This window comes from Polypterus senegalus, chromosome 4 (assembly GCF_016835505.1).
Source record: "Polypterus senegalus isolate Bchr_013 chromosome 4, ASM1683550v1, whole genome shotgun sequence".
Taxonomy (NCBI): Eukaryota; Metazoa; Chordata; class Cladistia; order Polypteriformes; family Polypteridae; genus Polypterus; species Polypterus senegalus.
In genome coordinates, this window is record NC_053157.1 from 204,899,073 (window position 1) to 204,923,880 (window position 24,808).

The following is a 24,808-nucleotide window of genomic DNA, read 5'->3' on the forward strand; positions in this document are numbered from 1 at the left end:
CCCCTTTTAATATGACAAACCTAAATTCTCACTGGTATAGCCAACTGGTTTTAGAAGTCACAGAATTAATTCAATTGAGATCACCTGCCCCAGGTTTCAATTGATTGTTGTTTAAATGCAATAATACCTCATAAGGGACAAATACTGTAAAATTCTAGCTTGTAAAGATAAGATAAAAAGATATTTAATAAAACAAAAAAAAAGCTCAAAAATTCTAATTGTGGTGAATTATTATGGTGGCCTAACCTAAACAATGAGGACAAAAGAACACTATAAGCAACTGAAGAAAAAGAGTACTGAAGAGCATGTTAGGAGATGCAGGCAAAAAAATGTTCAAGCCACTGAATATCCCTTAGAGTCTAGTTAAATCAGTCATTAAGAAATGTAAAGACTATGGCACAGTTGTAAATCTGCCTAAAGCAGACCATCCACAAAAACTGAGTGATCATCCAATTAAAGGCTAATGAAGGTGGCCATCAAGAGACCAATGAGAACTGTGAAGGAGACAGTGCTAATACTGGGAAAAAATATACAGAGAACAACTGGTCCTTGAGTGCTTCTCCAGCTGCAGCTTTATGGGAGAGGGGCAAAATGAAAGTCATTGTTAAACAATCTCAGCTAGAGTTGGCCTGAAGGCACATGCAAGAGTCTGAAGTCAGCTGGAAGAAGATCATATGGTTGGATGAGACCAAAATTAAGTTTTTTGGCTATCTGACTGAATGCCATGATTGAACACAACACATTATGAAAATTACATCATCCCCGTCATGAAGCATAGAGGTGGCGACAGTTTTAAGGCTGTGGGGTGCTTCTCTGCAGCAGGGCCTGGAAGGTTTGTAAGAATAAAATTAATACAGCAACATAGAGGGAAATTTTGGAGGAAAGCCTATTGCAGTCCGCAAGAAGCTGCACCTTGGGAGTGTTGTGGAAAAAACTGCTTCCTCTTCAAAGAAGGCAGTTACAGAGCCCAGATGAGAATACAGAATATTTCTTTATTTAGACAGAGTGATGCACAAATGTCTCAATCCATGGGGTGAGCAATCAATTAAAAAATTAGACTGAAGTCTTCAAACATTGTGCACTTCACGTCATTATTAAACAGATTGTTGTAGACATTGAAATGTGTGTGTTCCAAATAATGATATATTATTTACCCAATCCAGCTCCAGGCACCACACTCCCAGATAAAGAGACTTGAGCTGGGAGAATTTTATGACTGACTTCAGCTCCGTGGGATCGCGAGCTGGGTGCTGCTTGTGCTGATCAACACATTTGCAAAACAAAAAACACTGATGGAGAGGTGTGACGGAATTTAAGGTGGCCTGAAATTCTGAATTTTTTCGAAGGCTTCAGGGATTTTAGTGTTAAATATTTCATCTGCTTTTATATTTTTTTCTGATTACATCACATCATCTGACTCTTAATATACAGAACTTTATTACTTCCTCCAATCAGTGCACACAACCACTAATTTCTGACTCAAGATGATTCTCCCATTAATCTGGAGACCGCTTTGTTAAGAGGGGTGTTGTGCAGATTGTCCTATTGATCTTAGCATCGCATAATAGGAGGGGTGTATGGGTTTTCCCATCAGTTTATCCCTACTTTCTGAAGTTGTGGTCATTATTCATTTACCTCATTCTAATCTTAGAAAATTATGTTAGTACCTTCTTCTGTAAGACGAGACAGAGACCTCTTGTACTTTCAGCTTTAAGTTATATTTAGTGAATCCTTCAGTTGCATTTGCTCCTTTTCCTTGTATTTAATAATTCTTTGAATTTTTGTTCATATTATATGAACCGGAACGTGCTTGCAATCCAAAGCACTCGTATATCAAAGCGAATTTCCCCATAAAAAATAATGGAAACTCAGATGATTCGTTCCACAACCCAAAACTATTCATATAAAAATGATTAATACAAAATATAAAGTAAAATACATAATACAAATTAATCTGCACTTTACCTTAAAAAAGAATCATGGCTGGTGTGAGTTTCTAAACTCATGTGGGATTCCACCCAACGGGACAACATGCGGAAGAGTGTCCCAAAGCAATTGCAGTCTCCCAGCGCTGTAGCAGTTCGCCGTATAAGTGCATCCAAAAAGATCGCAGACATGCTATAAGTGCCTGTTGTCAATGGGTCATACAAGGAGCATTATAAAGATCCCACTACAATAAATAACAGCGCTGTTGCTGTTTCAAGCTGAATAAATCTGGTGTTAAAGTACTGAGACTCAGCTTCGTGTTTTGGGGAGCAAGATGGGGACTCGCACTTGACAGCGCACACACACACACAGTCACAATGCTATAGTAAACAGATGTTGACTATATGAGTGAGGCACACAGACTCAGACGGAGAATAGGAGACGATTGCCAGAGAGACGCGCTGGGCGGCGCGGCGAGCGCGAGATAAGGAGAGAGAGAGACGTGCTGGGCGAGCGAGCGAGATAAGGAGAGAGAGAGAGAAGAACTATCAGCTCAGTTGTGATCACATGACGCTCAGCAGACAAAGTGTATCCATACTACTCGTATTGCAAGACATCGCTCGTTTATCAAATCAAAATTTATTAAAAATTTTTTCTCGTCTTGCAAAACACTCGTAAACCAAGTTACTCGTAAACCGAGGTTCCACTGTATATATTTATATTTATATAAATATATATCCATCCATCCATTATCCAATCCACTATATCCTAACTACAGGGTCATGGGGGTCTGCTGGTGCCAATCCCAGGGTGCAAGGCAGGAAATAAACCCTGGGCAGGGCACCAGCCTACCGCAAGACACACAAAGACACACAAACCAAGCACACACACTAGGGACAATTTAGAATCGCCAATGCAACTAACCTGCATGTCTTTGGACTGTGGGTGGAAACTGGAGTACCCGGAGGAAACCCACGCAGACACAGGGAGAACATGCAAACTTCAGGGAGGGAGGACTCGGGTCTCCTAACTGTGAGTCAGCAGCACTACGCACTGCGCCACCGTGCCGTCATATATATATATATATATATATACAGTATATACACACAGTATATATATAAAAAAAGATATAGATATATATGCACATGTAATAAATTGTAAAATATTATTATACATAAACTACAAATTCCTTATAAGAAGTCTTGTTTTCCAGCAAGACAACAATCCCAAGGATAAATGGCTTAAAAACAACAGTGTTAATGTCCAGGAGTGGTGGAGTCAGAGGTGTATTTAACTCTCCTTCTCCCTGGGTCTACATAGGATTTTCTTAGTGTTCCTCTCAAATCCTAAAGATGGAGGTCAATAGACTGTAGCCACTTTTAGGATTGGTTTCCTAATGTTATCAGGACTGTCCTGAACTCTACGTGTGTTTTATAAATTGGAGAAATGGATGGATTTTTTAATATTTTTATTTTAAATGCTATTATTCCGGTCTGAGGTCTTAAATATTACATTTTGCACACTATGTACCAATGATGTCAGACTGTAAAAGCTGTAAATATACCATGCTTCCGGCATAGTGAACTCTGATCAACAACCTTACTGTAATTACCATTTCTGAAATATAAAACAATAAACATACCTGCTTATGTCCATGGCTTTGCAATAGCAAGTTCTGGACAGTTTGTCCTACCAACTGTGTGTTATTATAAGCACTAGGCCCCTGATCACACTTAGCATGGATGTAATGTTACAAAGAAGGAAAGACAAATAAACATGAACAGCTGGCTTTTACTTTACATAAAGCCCTTTTTACCATTTTATGACTATCACCGGAATGCCACTAATCTGATGCAGCCTAGAATGTCAACACTTCTATCCAAAAACTAAGCATGGCCTTCTTGGCTGTCACTTGTTTTCTTTCTTTTTTTCTAATGTGTTAACACTGAGCCATACAAGCACACATCTTGTTTATTCTGTTCTTCTGCCTATCTGAGACATTTTTTTCTGCAGTCAGAGTAGAGGCTGCCAAACAGTGCAAAGAGCATCTGGTATCCCCAGCAGAAGCAAAGATGGAGCTGTTCAGACCTTTGTCTCCAGAGGCATGGATGACATACACCAAAAATGTCTAAACTATGGTGGTTGCTTTCTGATAAATGCATGCTGAGTTTAGAGCGGTAGGTGGACATGCTGCACCTGCTGTATTATATACAATGTTATAGATTTATTAAAATAGGAAACAAAAAAACTACTGCAATTAATATGCAGAAAAAAGCAGAAAAGGGACTATTGCCATTTTTACTGCCTAAGTATTGTACTACAAGGAAGACCTCAATAACAGCCTTTTGAGCAGGGATGTGACCTTAACTTATCTGTTTATTGTACTGAAGTGAAGATGTACATTATACTAGTCTATCGTTGTGTATATTAATGTATGCAAAGATATGAAGTTCACTTTTATTGAAAATGAACAGTAAACTAACAACAAATCCTCAGTAGTAAAATTTGCCATTATAAAATCAGTAGCACTCTATATTTAATTGATATCTATCTAATCATGATATTAACAATCTCTGCTCATTTGAAATATTATATTTGTAACTAACAACATTAACCATCTTTAATAGATTCAACATATTGAAACAACCCAATGTGTCAGGGAGAAAGGACTAATGCACATGAGCAACGGTTAATGGCCCTTGGAAGAAATGTTTAATTTCTCATTTGTGACAGGGATCTGAACTAACTCCCACTATTGACATCAACAGAAACCCTGTAAAGTAGGTTCAGCCTCCTCAGGAATCACCACTGTGGTGAAATAAGCCACAAGAAAATCCTCAAAAAAGTGGGGAATGTCCCTGTATATTCTCTGACAGACAAAGATGAAAATAAAATCAAAAAGAAATTAAAAACTAGTCACAATTGACCTATACAGTCAGAATCATGGCGTTTATATAGCGAAAATAAAAAACATGGTGGAAGGAAGTGACACGACGGAAGAGACTTCATCTGGAAAGGCCGGAAGTGAAGTCATTATGGCAGAGTCGGTAGTGATGTCATCAGAGAGGGCTAGAAGTGACGTCACAGATGTTTCGTGTGTATGAGATCCATTTTGTTAGACGGGAAGAAAGGTAAGTGAATTATGGTTTTTCTTCTTTATTTATGCAGATTAAGAGAGAGAGACATCAGTGCACATAACCAACCCCTCATCTCACGAAATATCACTCACCTTAGGAGTTGATGGCTACTTCCTAAGCGTGCATGTGTGACACCATGTAAACACTCCTCACTCTGCCGTATTTCTTTCAGTTTCTAGACTATAAATGTCCTCTCAGGTCAGAGTCACTACCGTAGTTATAAATGTTAATTTAATGGCTATGTTGTGTAAGGGTCTGTATTTATGTGTAATTTATGTTTTATTGTCATTTATGAATGAAGAGATGTAGATGGCGCTCCAAGGGGTGGGGACACCCTGACGTCAGTCCTTCTGAGCCCTCACTCTGGCTATTTAAGGCCAGAGCTGAGTAAACTAAAATCACGAGATCATTGTAGTGTAAAGGAGTTTATTGTACTGTAAACATTGCTTTGCATGGATTTTTCTGGCTTTTCTGATTGTTTCTGCTCTGTCTTTGTTTTTTTTTTTGCTTTCAGATTATGGTCTTTGACTTGTTTGTCTTGGATATACTTTTTAGGCACATTCTTTTTGCTATTTACTAATAATAATACATTTTATTTATATAACACTTGCTACTTATCTCTATATACTGTATATATAAAAGACAATGTCTGTCAGTCTGTATGTCTGTCTGCTTTTCATTAGAAAAGTACTTAACAGATTTAGATCGGGTTTTTTTCTATAATTTGCTTGAACATTCCAGTTGATTTTACAACCACTCTCATCACCCTAAGTATCATAGTTTGCATGTGGTACAGAATCCGAGAGAGATGCAGCAGGTCGAGGAGCGGTGGAGTGTCCCTCCTCACTCATGAGTCAACCTCGGGGTATATCTTACAAAGATATGCCAACGTATTTCTGGAATTTGTTTGAACATTCCGGTTGATTTTGCAACTTCTCTCATCGTGCTAAGAATCATAGTTTGCTTGCAGGAGCGATATTATCGTGCTAATCCGAGAGAGAGACTGCGGGCCAAGGGAAGGGAGAAGCGTGACTTCAGAAATAGGGAGCCAGACAGGTCCCACCTTGCTGTCATTTTTCACTTCTACACGGGCAAAGCTGCAGGGAATAGCTAGTATTTTTATAAATAAAACCTCAAACGAAAAAAGATTATATTTTAGGATCATTTTACAAGGCAGAGATTCATGGTTTTATCTCCCTTGTAAGCTATTTTTATATATTTTGTGGCTTGCTGTACTTTTGAGTTTTCAAAGCCAGCTTCCCATATTGGTGCCTGCTCAAGCTGTAGCCTGCAGGTAGATTTCTAGGTCAGGATGGTCTGAGGTGCACATCTTTTAAGTTGGCCGGTGTAGGTTTTGGCCTCCTTTTTGTAAATCTTTTGGAAGCCTCATCTCATCTGCCAAGTTTGGGATTTTAAATCATAACATGCTGTATTATGAATATCCACATCTATTGTGAATTGAAATTCTATTCATTGAATCTGTATTGTTTGTTTACTGAAAGTGAAAATAAAATTGCCAATAAGCATTGATGAAACATGAAATATTACTGTAAAAGCATTTTCCAAAAACTATGACTGCTGTTTATCATTCTTTCAGTGTTGAAATACGATTCAGAATTGAGTGTTGCTGTAACTTGGATAGAGAAGCCCTTACCATGTGTGTAATTCACACTGCTCAAATTAACTAAGTGAAAGTGTTGAAAAACCTTTTATCCAAAACTAAGGCTGTAAAGTAACGCTTGTGGGAAAGTGAGTAAGGTGTCTGTGGCATTTCACATTTGTCTTAAAAAACAAAACAAAACAGTGCAGTTCAAGATTAGATGATGTGGATAAGTGCTGCAGTACAGCCGAGCAAACCTGGAGTGATAAATGGGAAAACTGAGTGATTGCACATTCACATGCAAATGCTGGTCAGCTCAGGCAGTTTCTTCATTGGCACTCTGTGGGTCAATAATGGAAGTACCTGCATCCACAAGGTATAAGGAACCTGGGGAGCATGTATGAAAAACAGAAACAAAATCGAGTATGGTGATGAGACCAGAGACATCAGAATCGAGTTGGGGCCAGCATGGAGAGAAGGCAGCGATCATTGGATACCCCATAGTGGAGTGGCTTGAGAGGGTGCTTTGGATCACTCCAGAGGGATCATGAGGCTCCAAGTTATCCCAAAGAAAATGAGATGGACACAGGGAAAACGGAGTCTTCCTCACTGTGACATGTTTGATGCCATGGGGTGGTGACTGGGGCGGGAGTTAAGTAGAAGGACTGCTTTCGCCAGGGTCTTGGAAGTTGGGAGAGCACGGGGAGACAATCGTGAACATGATAGAGCATTAGACAGAATTTTTGATGTGATTGTGGTTCAATGTTATCCTTGCTTTTATGGAATATTCATTGAGTTATTTGAATTTTAACTGCGTCACTAGAGCACTGTTTTTATTGTGGATTAATTATTCATTAGAAGAAACTACACTGAACAGAATTTGTTTGAAATTAATATAATGCACATTGTACTTTGCAATAATCTTTTTTGTTTGATCAATCATTTTACTAGTCCTTCTTGGATCACGACTATCGATGTCCCAGGTTTAAGGAGGTGATGCCAGATGCAGGCAACCTGGGTATCACATTGTTCTGCTGGCATACATTTTTTGGCTGTTAGGAGCGACTACCGGATGTGTAAAAGAGGAAAATAAACAAGTTGAGATACCCTCTCTCTAGGTAAATTTATAACATTAAATTAATCAGTAATTGAGGTTGCACAGAATGTTTCTCTGTTTTAATTCAAAAATTCACTAATGCTTTTTTACAAAGGAGGCTTACAAATGTATACAGCATGCTGTCTGTGAAATAGCTTAATGAAAAATGAGCATTACCAAAAGATTTCCTTAAAAAATAATAAACCATATGTCATGAAAATCAGCTCACTGGGAGGTGAGTTGTCTTACGTGGACAGACAGACACAACTGCAAAAGGCGCTTTAAATTTTACTTACATTCCTAATAAATGTGCTTTGTTGGGGTGAATGGCCTGTTCTCGTCTAGATTGTTCTAATCATCCTCTTTAATAAAACCCCTGTGTGCGTCCAGGTGTCTGTGTGTGTGTCTTTTGGTGAAGTGCGCATGCGCGAGGCTCAGTGCGACACGCACGACCAGCATCATGGATGCACACACACCGGAAGCAGAGCACACAGTGAATGGCGTAGTTGAAGGCCGCGCATGATAAGCAAATAAAGAACATCATTGCTTGGAATACCGTGGACGCACACACACTGGAAGCTAGGCACACAGTGAATGACGTAGCCGCGGCCGCGCATGATAAGCAAATAAAGGACAGCATTGCTAGGGAGAGTGCTGATTGGGTAGTCGTGGCCCCGCACATAAAATCCATTGCTGGGGAGACGCCACACATACTGCCCCGTGCATGTTTACTAACTAACTATCTACTAACAACATGCCACCCAATAAAAAAGGAGGACAAAAGACACAGACACTCAAATCGTATATAAGCAACATCTCCTGGATGAACGGTCAGCTTAGCAAGTAAACATCAACAAAAGAAAGGCTGAAAGACAAAGAAAAATACGAGCAAATAGATCGATTGTAAAAAAGAAAATGAGCTTCAAAATATTCCCCGTATTAATAAAGCTCAAGGGCAAACCTTAGAAAAAGTTGCCATTTACTTGCCAGAACCAGTATTCAGCCACGGTCAGTTATATGTTGCATTATCAAGAGTTAGAAGTTTTACAGATGTTGTTGTCAACGTTGTAGATGGTCCTGAACAAGAGTGTTTACAAAAAATGTTGTCTATAATGAAATTTTATTGAAAAAAAATAAAAACATTTTCCTAAATATCTTCTTCAGATATTGTGTATTGTTATAAAGTTTTACACTAAGGCAATATTAATTATACTTACTGTATTGTCATATACGTTTCTATTTTATTTTTAATATTATTTTACTTTAGGCTTCTTGCAAAAATATTTTTAACAAAAAAATTAAGACAACAAACAGAATGAGGTCAAGGTCCCTTGCCATTTAATATAGACTGTTCCTAATAATGTTTATGCAATACTGTTCTAGCGCCCGTTATTGTAACGGGCTTAATGTCTAGTGTTCTAATGTTACGCTAGTGTCAATAAATGACTGCAGTCATAGGCAGTGGATGAAAAATGAAAAGGGGCTTTACAAAACAGGGAGGGTGCGTCAGATATGATCTGATGCCTTTAGCTGTTAAGAACTGCTGAACACATTTTGGGAGATAAGAACGTTGTTTCTTTTTTTTTTGGTTAATGGTTTTTTTGTATTTTGAAGATTTGTTTTTACATATGTTTGAGAGAGATTTTAACGGAGCCAAAACACTACCTCAAATCCCAAGTTGAGACAAAAGAGGTATGAGTGTCAAACTCAAGAATATCAAATCACACCCTAATCACACTTTTCCACAAATCAAATCTGTAACTTAGACGAAGGGCTCCTGTGCTACACCACAATCTATTAATGAGTTATTGTGAAGGTCCCTAGCAACCAGGCAAGAACCCCTGCAGTAACAATCCATTATCCACCTGTAGTGACTTCTAAAATGGCAACGTTACGCACTTAAAATAAGAGAATTTTGGTACATAACTTTTTGCAGTTCTTTTCTGACTACGATAACGGTTAAACCTTTTGGCTTAAAAACAGGCTTCAGAACTCTTACAAAAGGCTTCCTTCAGTTTTCGATTTTATTTTCAGTCTTCATTCTATTTTTTTTATTTCATTTCTGAAAGACACACACATCTCTTAAAATATGAAAGCAGCTTCTCTTAAGCACTCAATGGCAGAAAATTACCTGGGACAGTCAGTTTGGGGAAAAGACAGATAGTGGAGGCCCATACTGTGTTGCTGTCTGGCTGCTTTGTGTTCTAGTAATTGACCTGACATTAGTAAGTGATATCTAAGCAGAAACACACACCAGCTCTCAGAAGTCACTGCTGTGTAGGGAAAAGAAAAAAAAGAAGTCACTCTCACTGTAAGGAACTGATATCTACACAGCTCTCAGGGATCCACACTAAGCCATGGTATTAACTCCTAAAATCTAAATTCAAGAGCAAACCTCTTTTCTTTGAATACCTATACAAGGATTTCTTTGGGTCATTAATTGATTGTCTGAGTTGTTATTTTCAATAAAGTCTCGTGAAGTGCCAGAGACCATCTCATATATATGGACAGAAAGACAGAAGCTGCCCTGACCAAGGTTAGACACTCTTACAGATGCATCTACGCTCAAAGCTTTACTTCTCTAGGAATTGGGGTAACTATGTCTGAAAAATGCAAGATGGGATCAATGCAATCTTATTAGAATCTGGACCGATGATGGATGTAAGTCATTCATTATGGGCATTTAAGTCCTTTGAAAAACATAATTTCTAAGATCTGCTGGTAGTTTTTCTAATCATTAATATTGCTGATATTCTCGTATACTTCATAAAATGGCAAAAACAGTTTTGGCATTTTGCAGAGCCTCTTTCTGCACTAAGGTTTAGATAATATTAAGTACAATCTTATAAAATTTTCTAAACGGGAATGAGACTCAGGACTACTAAGATTTCACTTCAACTATGCTTCTCATTACAACTGTAACTGCCAATAAAAATCTTGTAAATTATCCATTAAACCTCAAGAGGCCATGACCTCAATAAAAGTTGATACTATGATGCAAGTACATTATATTTACATGACCAAAACTGGTTACATTAACTGATGAGGTTGTGAGGAATTAGTAACAATATACAGTAGTTCTATGCTGCAAAAAACTTCAACTTACCAGTCCACTTTTCTTCTCCTTACATCTAATTTTTTTGACCCTATGTTAGCATACCTTGTAAGAATATGGATTTAATTCACATATTTAAACTTCAGAAAATATATTCATATATTTTTGCTGTAGGTGTCCCACTGTGTTTAATTTCTACACTCAGTTATTGTATATACAGTATAGAGGTTACAAGTGTGGCTTTTCCTAAGAGAACTCCATGTTTCCTCTCATACCCCCAATGACATGCAGGTTAACCTGACGACTCCATATTGACCGAGTGTGAGTGTTAGTGTCTGAACAAGTAGTCTCTGTGAAGGACTAGGGCTGCTTCCTACCTTTCATCAAATTGCTGCCAGGACAGGCTGTAGCCCCTGGTCACCATGAACCAGATTAAACTGGCTGAAGAATGTTATATCCGTTGTAGGGCTGAACTATTCTCACAGCTTTTATGTTTAAGCATTTTTCAAACAGCAATTTGTTTCCACAGTGGCATGATTTTGGAGTGTTGCCTCTCAAAATCCTGGTTTGAAATTTCTGTCCGGTCACTACCTGTGTGTTTGCACATTCTCACTGTGTCTGTGCTTATTTGGCCTTTTTATAACTTCACTTTAACTTAATACTGATACTCTGTATGTTCAATTCTTCATAATAACTATTCATGGTGTCTCTAAAATCCGTACTGACCCCTACTCTCTCTTCTGTTTCTTTTTCCGGTTCTTTGTGGTGGCGGCCTGCCACCACCACCTACTCAAAGCATCATGATGCACCAACATTGATGGACTGAAAGCCAGAAGTCTACGTGACCATCATCATCAGGTCCTTCCATGAAAACCCTAAATACAAAGAGGACTGTTTGACTTATGTTAGGTAGATTGCCCAGAGGGGACTGGGCGGTCTCTTGGTCTGGAACCCCTACAGATTTTATTTTTTCTCCAGCCTTTGGAGTTTTTTGTTTTTCTGTCCACCCTGGCCATCGGACCTTACTCTTATTCTATGTTAATTAATGTTGACTTATGTTTATCTTTTATTGTGTCTTCTATTTCTCTATTCATTTTGTAAAGCACTTTGAGCTACATTTTTTTGTATGAATATGTGCTATATAAATAAATGTTGATTGATTGATTGATTGATATTTCTTTCGAAACTCTGGGTTTCACATCTGCCTTTCCAAGACATGAAAGCCCGCTTGACTGGTAACTGTAAAGAGTCTCCAACTACCTATGGCACCGAACTGGGTAAGTAGGTTAGAAAGTGGACTGATAGCTAGTCAGATGCCTCCATGAAAATGGAAATATGTCTGAAATAAATCATTTTAACTTAATCATATAGAATAAACTCTTAATTTCACATAGTGAATATCAAGAATATCTGTTTAATCCATGTCAGCTTTCTGGTTGAAGAGAAATGCAATACATTATAAGATTGTTGTTCATCAATCCATCCATTATCCAACTCGCTATACCCTAACTAAAGGGTCACGGGGGTCTGCTGGAGCCAATCCCAGCCAACAGAGGGCGCAAGGCAGGAAACAAACCTCGGGCAGGGTGCCAGCCCACCGCAGGAATGTTGTTTTGTAAGTAAAATAGTATAATACACTGATAACTCAGCTTGCAATTAGAATACAGTATTGTACTGTAGTATTATACTAGAAAACAGTTTTGCTATTTTGGTTTTAAAATTTGTTGTTCTTTGTTCCTTATTAATTCCTTTGTTTTGCCATATATACTAAAACACAATACAGTATATTTACTTTCATCTATTAAAAGCTTATTGCAGAGTGAAAACACAGTTGGCATGCTAACTCACTTGTTGTGAAATAAAGTGTAAAAATAGAAATTTAACCTAAAAAAAATCTAACAGCTGTGCAAATTAGCCATAATTAGTTGGAAAACAAAAACATTAAATGGATACTTTAAACTATTAAGAAACAATATTGTTTTGCATAAACAAGAAATGAAATATAAATAATAAAATAATTAGTGGTATATGATTACAAAGTCTTCCAGTGAGTCATAAGAGGAACATGTGCCGTAACTACAGTGAAAAACAGCATGTTTTCAATGAATTAGTCCACCACTAACCATGGTGACAGAACTGGAAATCAAAGTTTTAATACCGTACACTTTTGGGGGATACAGGAGAAAAATATTGTGCGCCAATTATTCAATAATTGCTTTTGAATGAGAGAGGCCAGTAACTGTAATCAAGCATGGGGCAAATCCACTTTATCAATACCCCACAGTACTCTACAGATACCTCCAAAAATGACACGTGACAGAAAGAAAGAGAACATACAGATTTTGTCTTTGGTGCAATCAGCTCAGTTAATTTGGCTAGTCTGTATTTGTTTATTTAAAAAGATCAATAAGTCACCCACATGCACAGTGTGAAATGTGTGTTTGGGCAAGCCTGCAATTTCTTTGCATGTAAGGGAAAGAGAGAACCAGACAGAAGCAGTGAAGTAAGCAAAATTATAAACCCAGTTTGTCAGTTTAAGATGAATTAAATACCAGAACAGCTGATCTAAAACGCAAGAGAGAAAAGTAATTATATAGGTAATTTAATTTAATTTTATACAGCACTCATTCCAGTGTACAGGTTCAAAAGGCTTTTTTAAATTATTTTAGAACATGAGAAAAATCTAGAGCCATTCAGTCCAACCAAGCTTGCCAGTCCTATCCACTTAATTCTTCTAAATTTCTAGTTTTAAAAGTCCCCAATCCATCTAGTTTGGTATCACTGCAAACTTAGTCAGCTTGTTACTTATATTCCTATCCAAATCATTTATATATATTAAAAATAGCAGCAGTCCTAGCACTGAATTTGTGGAACACCACTTTTAACAGCCAGGTCTGATATGGCTTCACCCATTTGATAAAATCATAGTATTTTTTTTTAGGTATACACAGTTTTTGCACATTGTGAGGTAATTGAAGAGCAATTTGTCTTATAAAATTTCATTATCCTTATCACCTGGTGTCTAATCTGCTTTAGGGTCTTGTGTCAGTTTATTTTCGTACTAATGTGTGTGGGCATTCTAAAGGATATCCCAAAATACTCAGTAGTTTATAATGCAATTAACAAACTCGTGTTTGTTGTTTTTTTTTTGATTCATACTCTACTGCACATGCATTGTGAAAGGTGTTCTGTTAAATATTAAATAAATACCCAAAATTTCAGACGTGGGCATCAGCAGGCTTTGCTCCTGTGGAATGTAAACCCTGGGACACCAACAGACAGACACCAAATGTCCAAAAACACACACATTTATTTCCATTAACACCTTCCCAACCAATACAGTGCACAAATCACTATCCAGCTCACAGTCCTCTCTGTTTCTTCTGCCATCTTCCCTCCTCCTCACCAAAGCTTTGTCTTACTCCGCCCGACTCTGGCTCATCAAATGGAGTGAGGTGGCCCCCTTTATACTGCCCCAGATGTGCTCCTGGTGCTTCCTGATAGTCTTCTGACGGCACTTCCTGGTGTGGCAGAAGTGCCATATGAGCAGCTAGAAGCACTCCAGGTTTACCTGGGTCTACTTCCGGCAGCACTTCCGGTTGTGGCAGAAGTACTGTATTCCAGGGCTCCTTAATCCTCTGGGCACCTCCTGGCGGTGGCCATGGACCCCAAAAGGGATGAGCTTCCCAGCTCTGTTCCCGTGGCCCCCATGCAGACCAGGTCTGATGCTGATCATTCTGATCATAAAATAGGCCATTACGATAGCAATTGACAAGAATAATTCGTAATTAACTGTAGAATTATGGCATTTGAGGGTTCTTCTATAGTGCCTATTATTCTTGCACGATTTTGCTCAAAAACTATTCAGCACATTGTCATCTGATAACAGGCTTAACCTTTGAGTTTGGTATTTTTCCTTCCAGCTGTTTTAGCTCTAGACAGTCCTCAATAAACTGTGACACACAGACAGACACACACCCCTCATCAAGATATCAATATTTCGATATCAGGGGACCCTAAAATTTCAAGATCCATCAAAAACTGGGGATCGAATTTTTTGACAAATCTAAAGCTTTCACTCCTCCCCCACTGATATAGGTTATGGTGGGGTAAGGCGCCAAGCAAAAATGTTATTTTTTTTATATGTTAATTACTCCATGTAGTTTGCAGTGATAGCCAGGAAAAAAAAATGTAATCTCATGTTTTCATGCAGAACATTTTCTACAAGGATTCACTGTCACAACTTCATTTTTTAATTGTCATTGCCTACGCCATGAGTTACAATTGTGCAATCTATGAGGAAAAACTGCCTTATTCTTATTATTAGAAAAAATTATTGCAATATATTTTTATGCTGTAATTGCATATTAGTTTGTGTGATATTCTGTATTTCTATTAGTTTATTAGTTCATAGCTTTGGGATTCCGAGCCTCAAATAATCCCAAAATCTTCAGTCTCAATTACTTCTTCCACCTTTGTCTTCTATCTGTATCTTTGTTCACCACTTAGGACATAATGTGTCCCGCTTATTTCTTCGTTACCCTATCCTCCTCTTCCTTTCTTGCTAGGTCCTTTTCTATTTTTTTTTCAGAAAGCCGGTGACTGACTGTTTCAAGACTTTATTCATTGTTACATCAGGCTTCCTTGACCTCTGCTCCTTATCTCCCAGTGATCTTATGACCAGTGACATCAATGTGCAGAATGGAAGGCTGATATCCATTTCACCGCTGACATCACTTCCTTTGCCCGGCCTCCTGGACGTGCCCCTTCCTCCTGGGAAGATTTAAAACCCCAAACACCACCACCTAGAGTCCCTTCTGGTGTGGATTTGAACTTGGAAAGATGTTCTTAGTCTCTCTGAAAACGTTCTTCTTCTTTTATTCTGCAATTATACGGGGTGGTACACTGGGTGGTGTCTCAGCTCTTTGTAGTTATTTGTGATTTTGTTACAGCACATATATTGTTTTTGTTCCTCCTGTTCAGCTTTCTGGTCACCAATCTTCTGCTCATCAATGATATCTGTTCCTTTTCCCTCCTTGTCACATATTCTTATACTTCTAGACCCTTCGGGACTCATTCTCTCTGCGCAACAGCATAAGCGTTTATGTTTGGGTTCAGTAGTTACTAAACTTCTCTTTCCTTCTACAGAAGATTCCAGACCAAATCATTCTGAAGAACAGTCTGTCTTAGAATTTGATTGTTTTTGAGCTCTTTGTGTTACAAAGCAATGGAGGATCCAGAGATTCCATGAATGACTAGGGATCTGCTACTTCCAAAGTTACATTTTTTATAAGCAGTCAGTGCATGGATGGATGTAGTGGTTTTGTTGGTTGGAACTGCTGCAGTGCCTAGAGGTATGGCACACAACATGGAAGAATGTGGAAGGACAGTAGTGGGGCATGACTACTTTAATCTGTTTATTTCTACTTGTTCTGGTATTTTGATTTCTTTTTCAATAAAAAATAGATCATAAAAAACGTTACCGTAATTAACGGTTAGCAGGCTGGGTTATAAGCATTTTAAAAATGAGTTGAATTTAGGCCCTTTAAAGGAAAGGCTACCATTGTTATACTTTTAGACTTAAATGCAACATTCCATGCTTTTAACCTCACCATTCTGTTCACAGGTTTAAAAATTAAGCTGGAATGTTGGGACTCATGCTGAGCAAATGGGTAACTTTCACTTTCTTTTGCTTTTGCTATTTTCAGGACATATTTAATTTATTTGGAGTATTGCTTACTTTTTAAAGAGATAATAAAATTTAATTACATTTGTCCTTACATTCTGTTATATAATTTTCTTTTTCCCTTTCTTTCTCTTTCTCCAGTCCAAAGAGAAAAAGGCACCTTATTGTTTGGCACCATGTTTGTTTTATACGGTTAGTTCAGAGAGTTACTTTAAAACGATAGATAAAAATATTCTGCATATGAATTTTATAACTGTCAATGGCCATATTAGTTAAATTTGCTGTCTTATTACTGGACTGAACCTTTGTTTAAATTGGCTTCACATTTACAACTCACACAGATTCTACAATTATCCATTACTTGCCTGTGTTTTCAATAATAAATTCAACTTTATTTTTAATTCCAAAAAAAATACGTAAAAATAAAAAAGTGTTTGCAGCAATAATGAAAGCCAAATGGCTCTACTGTATAAGTGTTACAAGAGGCAATGGAAAATGTGACCTGTGTTATTTTATGTTATCTAAACCACTTAACTGCAGTAACTTATCACAGGCTTTGGCACAGACATGCAATGGGTCTTCACTTTATTGCATCATTTCCATTGTTTGGACAGAACTTCCTGAAGTTGCAATTTCCCTTGAGAAAGGCAGCCCACGCTGGGAAAAAAGTGTATTGGGCTTATTTAAGAAAGTGCAACATTATATGTAGAGGATTAGTGTTGCTAGCTATTGGGTATAAACAATGTACTAGTTCTGCTAATTGTTACAAGGGCTGTCTATGACTTTATTTCCCATGTTATTGTTTTTAAAATGAAACTAAACATTTGATTACTGGAGGAGACTTTTACTAATGGCTTATTTAACTTTTATCTGAAAAGGCACTTGAAATTGATCTATAGTAGTCTCTTCTAGTTATAGCTCCACACTCTTTCGTATTCAGCAGTCAGACCATTCTATAAAATGCTCTACTGTTATTTGCAATATTAAACCCTAACACCTTTCCAGATAAACCCACCTTATATCCATGTCTAAGTTGGTTTCATTTTTATAACTTTAAACAAATTATCCTGATAATGTTTCATTATACAGTATTAGTAGCCTATTTGTCTTTCCAAAAATTTTAGCTTCTACTCCTGATTTTTTCCTGAATATCTGGTAAATATGAAATGCTGTTTTTCATACTGGATGACAGCAATCACCAAAAAAAAAAACTTCCTTGACTTTGCTTTTTTCTCTGCACGGCATGATGCTTGGACTATTAAAATGACCAGAACCTGTGACCTCCATATTTCAATTGCAGGTATTTTTCCATAACTTGTACTCTAAAATAGGTTTATTTGTTTTCTAAGCATCCATTAAATCTTATCTCAACTATACAGAGTGGTCCAGATCTAATTATTCATATCCAGATCATCTGAATGACTTTGATTGATGTGGGGACGATTCCAGTTCTCCTTGAAGATGATTCTTCACATCATCAGTTCACACACTTCTCGATGATTCGGGATTTTTTGTGTGATTTTCTATGTAATAAACTTAATGTTATAGCGTGATAAAAATTGCATAATTAGATCTGGACCACCCTATAGTAGATTTTGGACATTAAAAAGTTCAATCATTAAAATGAATGTAAAAATCTTGTCCTATTTCAGTTTGTCTGCTTTATTTGCTTTGGTGTTCATCAGATATACAGTGCCCTCCATATTGTTTGGGACAAAGTTTGAAATTCAGACGTGACGAAAGTGCACATTGCAGACTTTAAGGGTATTTGCATACATTTCGGTCACACCATGTAGAAATGACAACAATGATTCTACATGGTCCTCCCTATTTCAGGAAAAAGCAATGGTAGATATATTAAATTAGTCCTATTTAGCACTTGTTTGCATATCCCTTTCATGCAATGACTGCTTGAAGTCTGCGATTCATAGACATCACCAGGTCCTGAGTATCTTCTCTGGTGATATTCTGCCAAGTCTGTAATGCAGCAATCTTCAGGTCCTTCTTGTTTGGGGGCTTGTCCACTTAAGTGTTTTCTTCAGCATATGGAAAGCATGTCCAATTGAATTTAAAATTGTTTGATTTGTAATTTTAATTTTAAATTGTGGAGCAAAGGGGCAAATTGTCCCAAACATTATGCAGGGTACTATAAATCTCTTTGAGTTAGTCGTTTTAGCACTATAATAATTACAATTTTAATTAATTTTACAACACAATTTTATTGCATATTCTGCCTTACTTACTTATCTTATTCTTGTTGTAGGAGAACCAGATGAGAGGAGATAAAGGGTTGGGACGCCAACCTGGTGAACCTTGTTTAACAGACATGCCTATACAATGAAAGGAAATGATGACATTGATCTTGTAGGTCTGTTTGTTCCAAAATGAATCACTCCTGCAGTAAAAGTTCTCTTCTACCAGTTGTGGGTTGCTAACTGTATGCTGACTTTCAGTAGCTGTTGTTCTTATAAGCGTGAGGTGGAAGAGATGGAAGCTTTTAATGTCAGAGGAAGTGATGTCAATGTTAAAGTCAGTGTCAACCCATGGTTGGAAGGAGAATTACCTTTCATATAATAGTCCTGAAGATGGCCCCTTCTCACACATGTCCAACAACATATGAGTATGTGTTTATATATCAATGTTTTAGCTACTTTGCCATTTGTGAAGGTCTAGTGTGACTTTTACTGGGACTGATTTTAGAGTGCGCTGGGTAAGGATTTAAATGTAACACAATTTCATCTGTGTCTTCCTTTTCCAAATCTAGAATTGAAAACAAAGACAAGGAAGAAAAATGGTTACCATCCCTCTCTCCCACCTAGAACTTCATTCCTTCCAGTTGCTCAGTATAAAATAAGTGGGGGTAATTTTTGCTTATCTTCAAGGTAAGATGCTTTGTGGTGTGAGTCTACAGAAATTCATCTACTTTTAGCCTAAAACAACAGTTCTAAGACAGGGATTTCATATTTTTCCATATTAGTTTTTTTTGTTCAAGATATTTTACAACAGAAAAAGGACATAAAACATTTTTCTGATATTTCAGTACTTGATATTCAACATCCCATTATTTTTGTATCTTTTCTAATATTTGTTTCAACTTGCAGCTTACCAGCTAAAGAAAATGTAGGGTGGGGAACATGTTGCAGTGTAATCCTGAAATGGATCTGTATCGGGCGCATGCTATAAAGGTAGAAAACCAATGTTTCCAAGAGTCTAAGCAATGTACAAAACATTCCATGGTACCAGATATTGGGAGTTTGGGGTTGGGGAGGGCATAGGGGTGTTTTTTCCTGTTCAGGTGTTGGGTTGGTCAAACATTGAAATCTTACACTGTTACTGTGGAATATACAATTAGCTATATGATTAGAATCATCTGAATGACTTTGATTGATGTGGGGACGATTCCAGTTCTCCTTGAAGATGATTCTTCACATCATCAGTTCACACACTTCTCGATGATTCGGGATTTTTTGTGTGATTTTCTATGTAATAAACTTAATGTTATAGCGTGATAAAAATTGCATAATTAGATCTGGACCACCCTATAGTAGATTTTGGACATTAAAAAGTTCAATCATTAAAATGAATGTAAAAATCTTGTCCTATTTCAGTTTGTCTGCTTTATTTGCTTTGGTGTTCATCAGATATACAGTGCCCTCCATATTGTTTGGGACAAAGTTTGAAATTCAGACGTGACGAAAGTGCACATTGCAGACTTTAAGGGTATTTGCATACATTTCGGTCACACCATGTAGAAATGACAACAATGATTCTACATGGTCCTCCCTATTTCAGGAAAAAGCAATGGTAGATATATTAAATTAGTCCTATTTAGCACTTGTTTGCATATCCCTTTCATGCAATGACTGCTTGAAGTCTGCGATTCATAGACATCACCAGGTCCTGAGTATCTTCTCTGGTGATATTCTGCCAAGTCTGTAATGCAGCAATCTTCAGGTCCTTCTTGTTTGGGGGCTTGTCCACTTAAGTGTTTTCTTCAGCATATGGAAAGCATGTCCAATTGAATTTAAAATTGTTTGATTTGTAATTTTAATTTTAAATTGTGGAGCAAAGGGGCAAATTGTCCCAAACATTATGCAGGGTACTATAAATCTCTTTGAGTTAGTCGTTTTAGCACTATAATAATTACAATTTTAATTAATTTTACAACACAATTTTATTGCATATTCTGCCTTACTTACTTATCTTATTCTTGTTGTAGGAGAACCAGATGAGAGGAGATAAAGGGTTGGGACGCCAACCTGGTGAACCTTGTTTAACAGACATGCCTATACAATGAAAGGAAATGATGACATTGATCTTGTAGGTCTGTTTGTTCCAAAATGAATCACTCCTGCAGTAAAAGTTCTCTTCTACCAGTTGTGGGTTGCTAACTGTATGCTGACTTTCAGTAGCTGTTGTTCTTATAAGCGTGAGGTGGAAGAGATGGAAGCTTTTAATGTCAGAGGAAGTGATGTCAATGTTAAAGTCAGTGTCAACCCATGGTTGGAAGGAGAATTACCTTTCATATAATAGTCCTGAAGATGGCCCCTTCTCACACATGTCCAACAACATATGAGTATGTGTTTATATATCAATGTTTTAGCTACTTTGCCATTTGTGAAGGTCTAGTGTGACTTTTACTGGGACTGATTTTAGAGTGCGCTGGGTAAGGATTTAAATGTAACACAATTTCATCTGTGTCTTCCTTTTCCAAATCTAGAATTGAAAACAAAGACAAGGAAGAAAAATGGTTACCATCCCTCTCTCCCACCTAGAACTTCATTCCTTCCAGTTGCTCAGTATAAAATAAGTGGGGGTAATTTTTGCTTATCTTCAAGGTAAGATGCTTTGTGGTGTGAGTCTACAGAAATTCATCTACTTTTAGCCTAAAACAACAGTTCTAAGACAGGGATTTCATATTTTTCCATATTAGTTTTTTTTGTTCAAGATATTTTACAACAGAAAAAGGACATAAAACATTTTTCTGATATTTCAGTACTTGATATTCAACATCCCATTATTTTTGTATCTTTTCTAATATTTGTTTCAACTTGCAGCTTACCAGCTAAAGAAAATGTAGGGTGGGGAACATGTTGCAGTGTAATCCTGAAATGGATCTGTATCGGGCGCATGCTATAAAGGTAGAAAACCAATGTTTCCAAGAGTCTAAGCAATGTACAAAACATTCCATGGTACCAGATATTGGGAGTTTGGGGTTGGGGAGGGCATAGGGGTGTTTTTTCCTGTTCAGGTGTTGGGTTGGTCAAACATTGAAATCTTACACTGTTACTGTGGAATATACAATTAGCTATATTGAAATCTATCACTTCTGATACGAATGTCTTATGTACACGAATCGCATCATTCATGGATATGTTATATACGTTTTTTGTGTTCTTTAAGTTCCAAAGTATGATGTTTGCATTAAATGTGAGCCTGTACCTTTGTGGTTTGTAAAACGTGTACATACAAGAGAAAGCTAATAAAATTAAATATCTTTGAGAAATAACATAAAAACACAAGAGGTGTAAAATTTATTTTAAAAATGACTTCTGTGTAATTAAAAAAAATCTAATTATGTATATTATAAATAATTGGTATTAAAAGTAAAGTTAGGCTTATGAGTGTCACGTCAATAGATCTGGAGGCACATAAGAGAGAAAGGAGTACCAAAGAAGTATGTGAGGATTGTCCAGGCTGTGTATGAGGGAGACGAGATTCAGGTTACAAGCAATGTTGGGGTGACAGGCAAGATCCCAGTTAGAGTAAGTCTACACCAGGGATCTTCTTTAAGTCCTTACCTCTTTGATCTGGTTATGAATGTGTTGAGTCTGGAGATAAAAGACCAATTCCCCTGGTGTATGTTTATTGCTGCTGACATTGTGTTGTGTAGCACCAGAAGAATGGTAGTAGAGAGGAAGTTGGAAGAATGGAGATGGGCTTTGAATGATAGTAAGTTGAAATATATAGAGAGAAGACAGAATATATGAAGTTTAATAATGATCAAGATTCAAAGGTTAGCCTTCAGGGAGAGCTATTAAAAAAAGCAGATAACTTTAAATATCTAGCATTATTGGTTGCCCAGGAGGGAAAATTAGATGCTGAGATATCCCATAGAGTCCAGTGTGGATAGAATAATTGGAAGAAGGTATCAGGAGTATTGTGTGATCGTGTGAAGTTAGATATGGCAAAAACGAGAATGTTGAGATGGATCTGTGAAGTTACAAAAAAGGACAGAATAAGAAATGAGACAATCAGACGCACAACAAAAGTGGGAGAGATATCTAAGAAAGTACAGGAAAGCAGGTAAAAGTGGTATGGACATGTGATGAGGAGAGACAATTAATGTCTGGCAAAAGTGTGATGGAAATGGAAGTACAGGGGAAGAAAAAGTGAAGGAAGCCAAAGCAGAGGTGGATGGATAAAGAAAAAGAACGTCTACAGGAAAAGGGGTTGACTGGCATGGACGTGCAGGACTAAGTTATTTGAAGAAGGTTGATCAGGCAAATTGACCCCACACAGAAGTGGGAAAAGATGAAGAAGAAGAAGTAGTGAAAGTAAAATACTCCTTTCTAGAAGATCTGAATCTGAGAGTTACTGAGTGGAACCATTTAAATAGTTTAATCAAAGAAATGTTTTTTTCATAATATATTGAGCTTGGGATAGGGTTCATGACAAAGATTTTAACAAAGTGTGAACAGCACAGATTGCAACATTCTTGCCTTTAACAACAAATGTGCATTTCCTTAGTAGTTGAGAATGATTTTGTTGCTTCAAAAGGCTTATGCTGGCTATTTTTGGTATTAAAGTTTGCATTCAATGTACAGTAACAATAAAAGAAACCAAGCACCGGTTTCCACTTTTTCATTATTATTTGGTAAAAGTAATATATATTGTAGATGTTGTGTCACAGCAGATGGTTACTCACAAATTAATAGTTACTGAGAGGTGGTGGTTATGTATACAATAAACAATTCTGTTAAAATACTAAAGATTAAAAGGTTTGGGAGTTAACAAAGTGAATATTTTATATAGAGATAAATGAAAAACAACACATGACTAGCTATTGTATATTAACATCTACAAGATTCACAGGAAGAGTCACTTGCTTTGTGAACTTAATTCCTTATTACGAGAAACAGACCTGAGATTTCTTCATAGAACGACCTGTGGCCAAAGGCAAAACAAATAGCTGCAAATTCTGAAAGGCCTATGGCATTATTGTTATGATCACATACAGTCCCCAAAAATAATATATTACAAAAAACATACATCTACCAGCTGACAGAATTCTTTTAGTGACTGATCCACTCCTGCACTACTATGTGTTTCACTTTCTAAGCGCACAGAAAGTAATATGTCTTTCTGGTTAATATGCACACTGCTTCATCCATTATAATATTAAGTTACATAATTGCTGGTTTTATAAATATGAAGAATAAACAGGAAAACATATGTATATTTTTAACCTTATTTTTTATTAAAAAAAGTTGCTATAAAAAGTTTTATAAAAGTTGGTTTATAAGACAGGAAAGCCAGTAATCTAAAATATGATTTAAATCTTTGAAAAAAAGCATTTGCCTACCACTTGCAAAACACACAAAAGTGCCATGTGGTGGAGGTTGACTCCAATAATCTTTTGATTTACCCTATATAGTGGTCATTTTAATTGAGGCAGTAAACTTTTTATTTTTAAGCAGGATATTTTTATATATATTACCAACATGTCCCAATAAATGCTCTGTGCAAGAGAGGACAGAGCCGGCTATACTTTCTTAGAAGGCTGGCATCCTTCAACATCTGCAATAAGATGCTGCAGATGTTCTATCAAACGGTTATGGCGAGTGCCCTCTTCTACACGGTGATGTGCTGGGAAGGCAGCATAAAGAAGAGGGACACCTCATGCCTGGACAAACTGGTGAGGAAGGCAGGCTCTATTGTAGGCACAGAGCTGGACAGTTTCACATCCGTGGCAGAGTGACGGGCACTGAGCAGGCTTCTATCAATTATGGAGAATCCACTGCATCCACTAAACAGTATCATCTCCAGACAGAGGAACAGCTTCAGCGACAGACTTTTGTTACTGTCCTGCTCCACTGACAGACTGAGGAGATCGTTCCTCCCCCACACTATGCGACTCTTCAATTCCACCCAGGCGGGTAAACGTTAACATTATGCAATGTTATTGTCTGTTATACCTGCCTCACATTCTCCACCTTGCATTTTTTAACTTGCACTGCATTTTTATCACTCTTTAATATTGTTTTCATCAGTATGCTTCTGCTGGAGTATGTGAATTTCCCCTTGG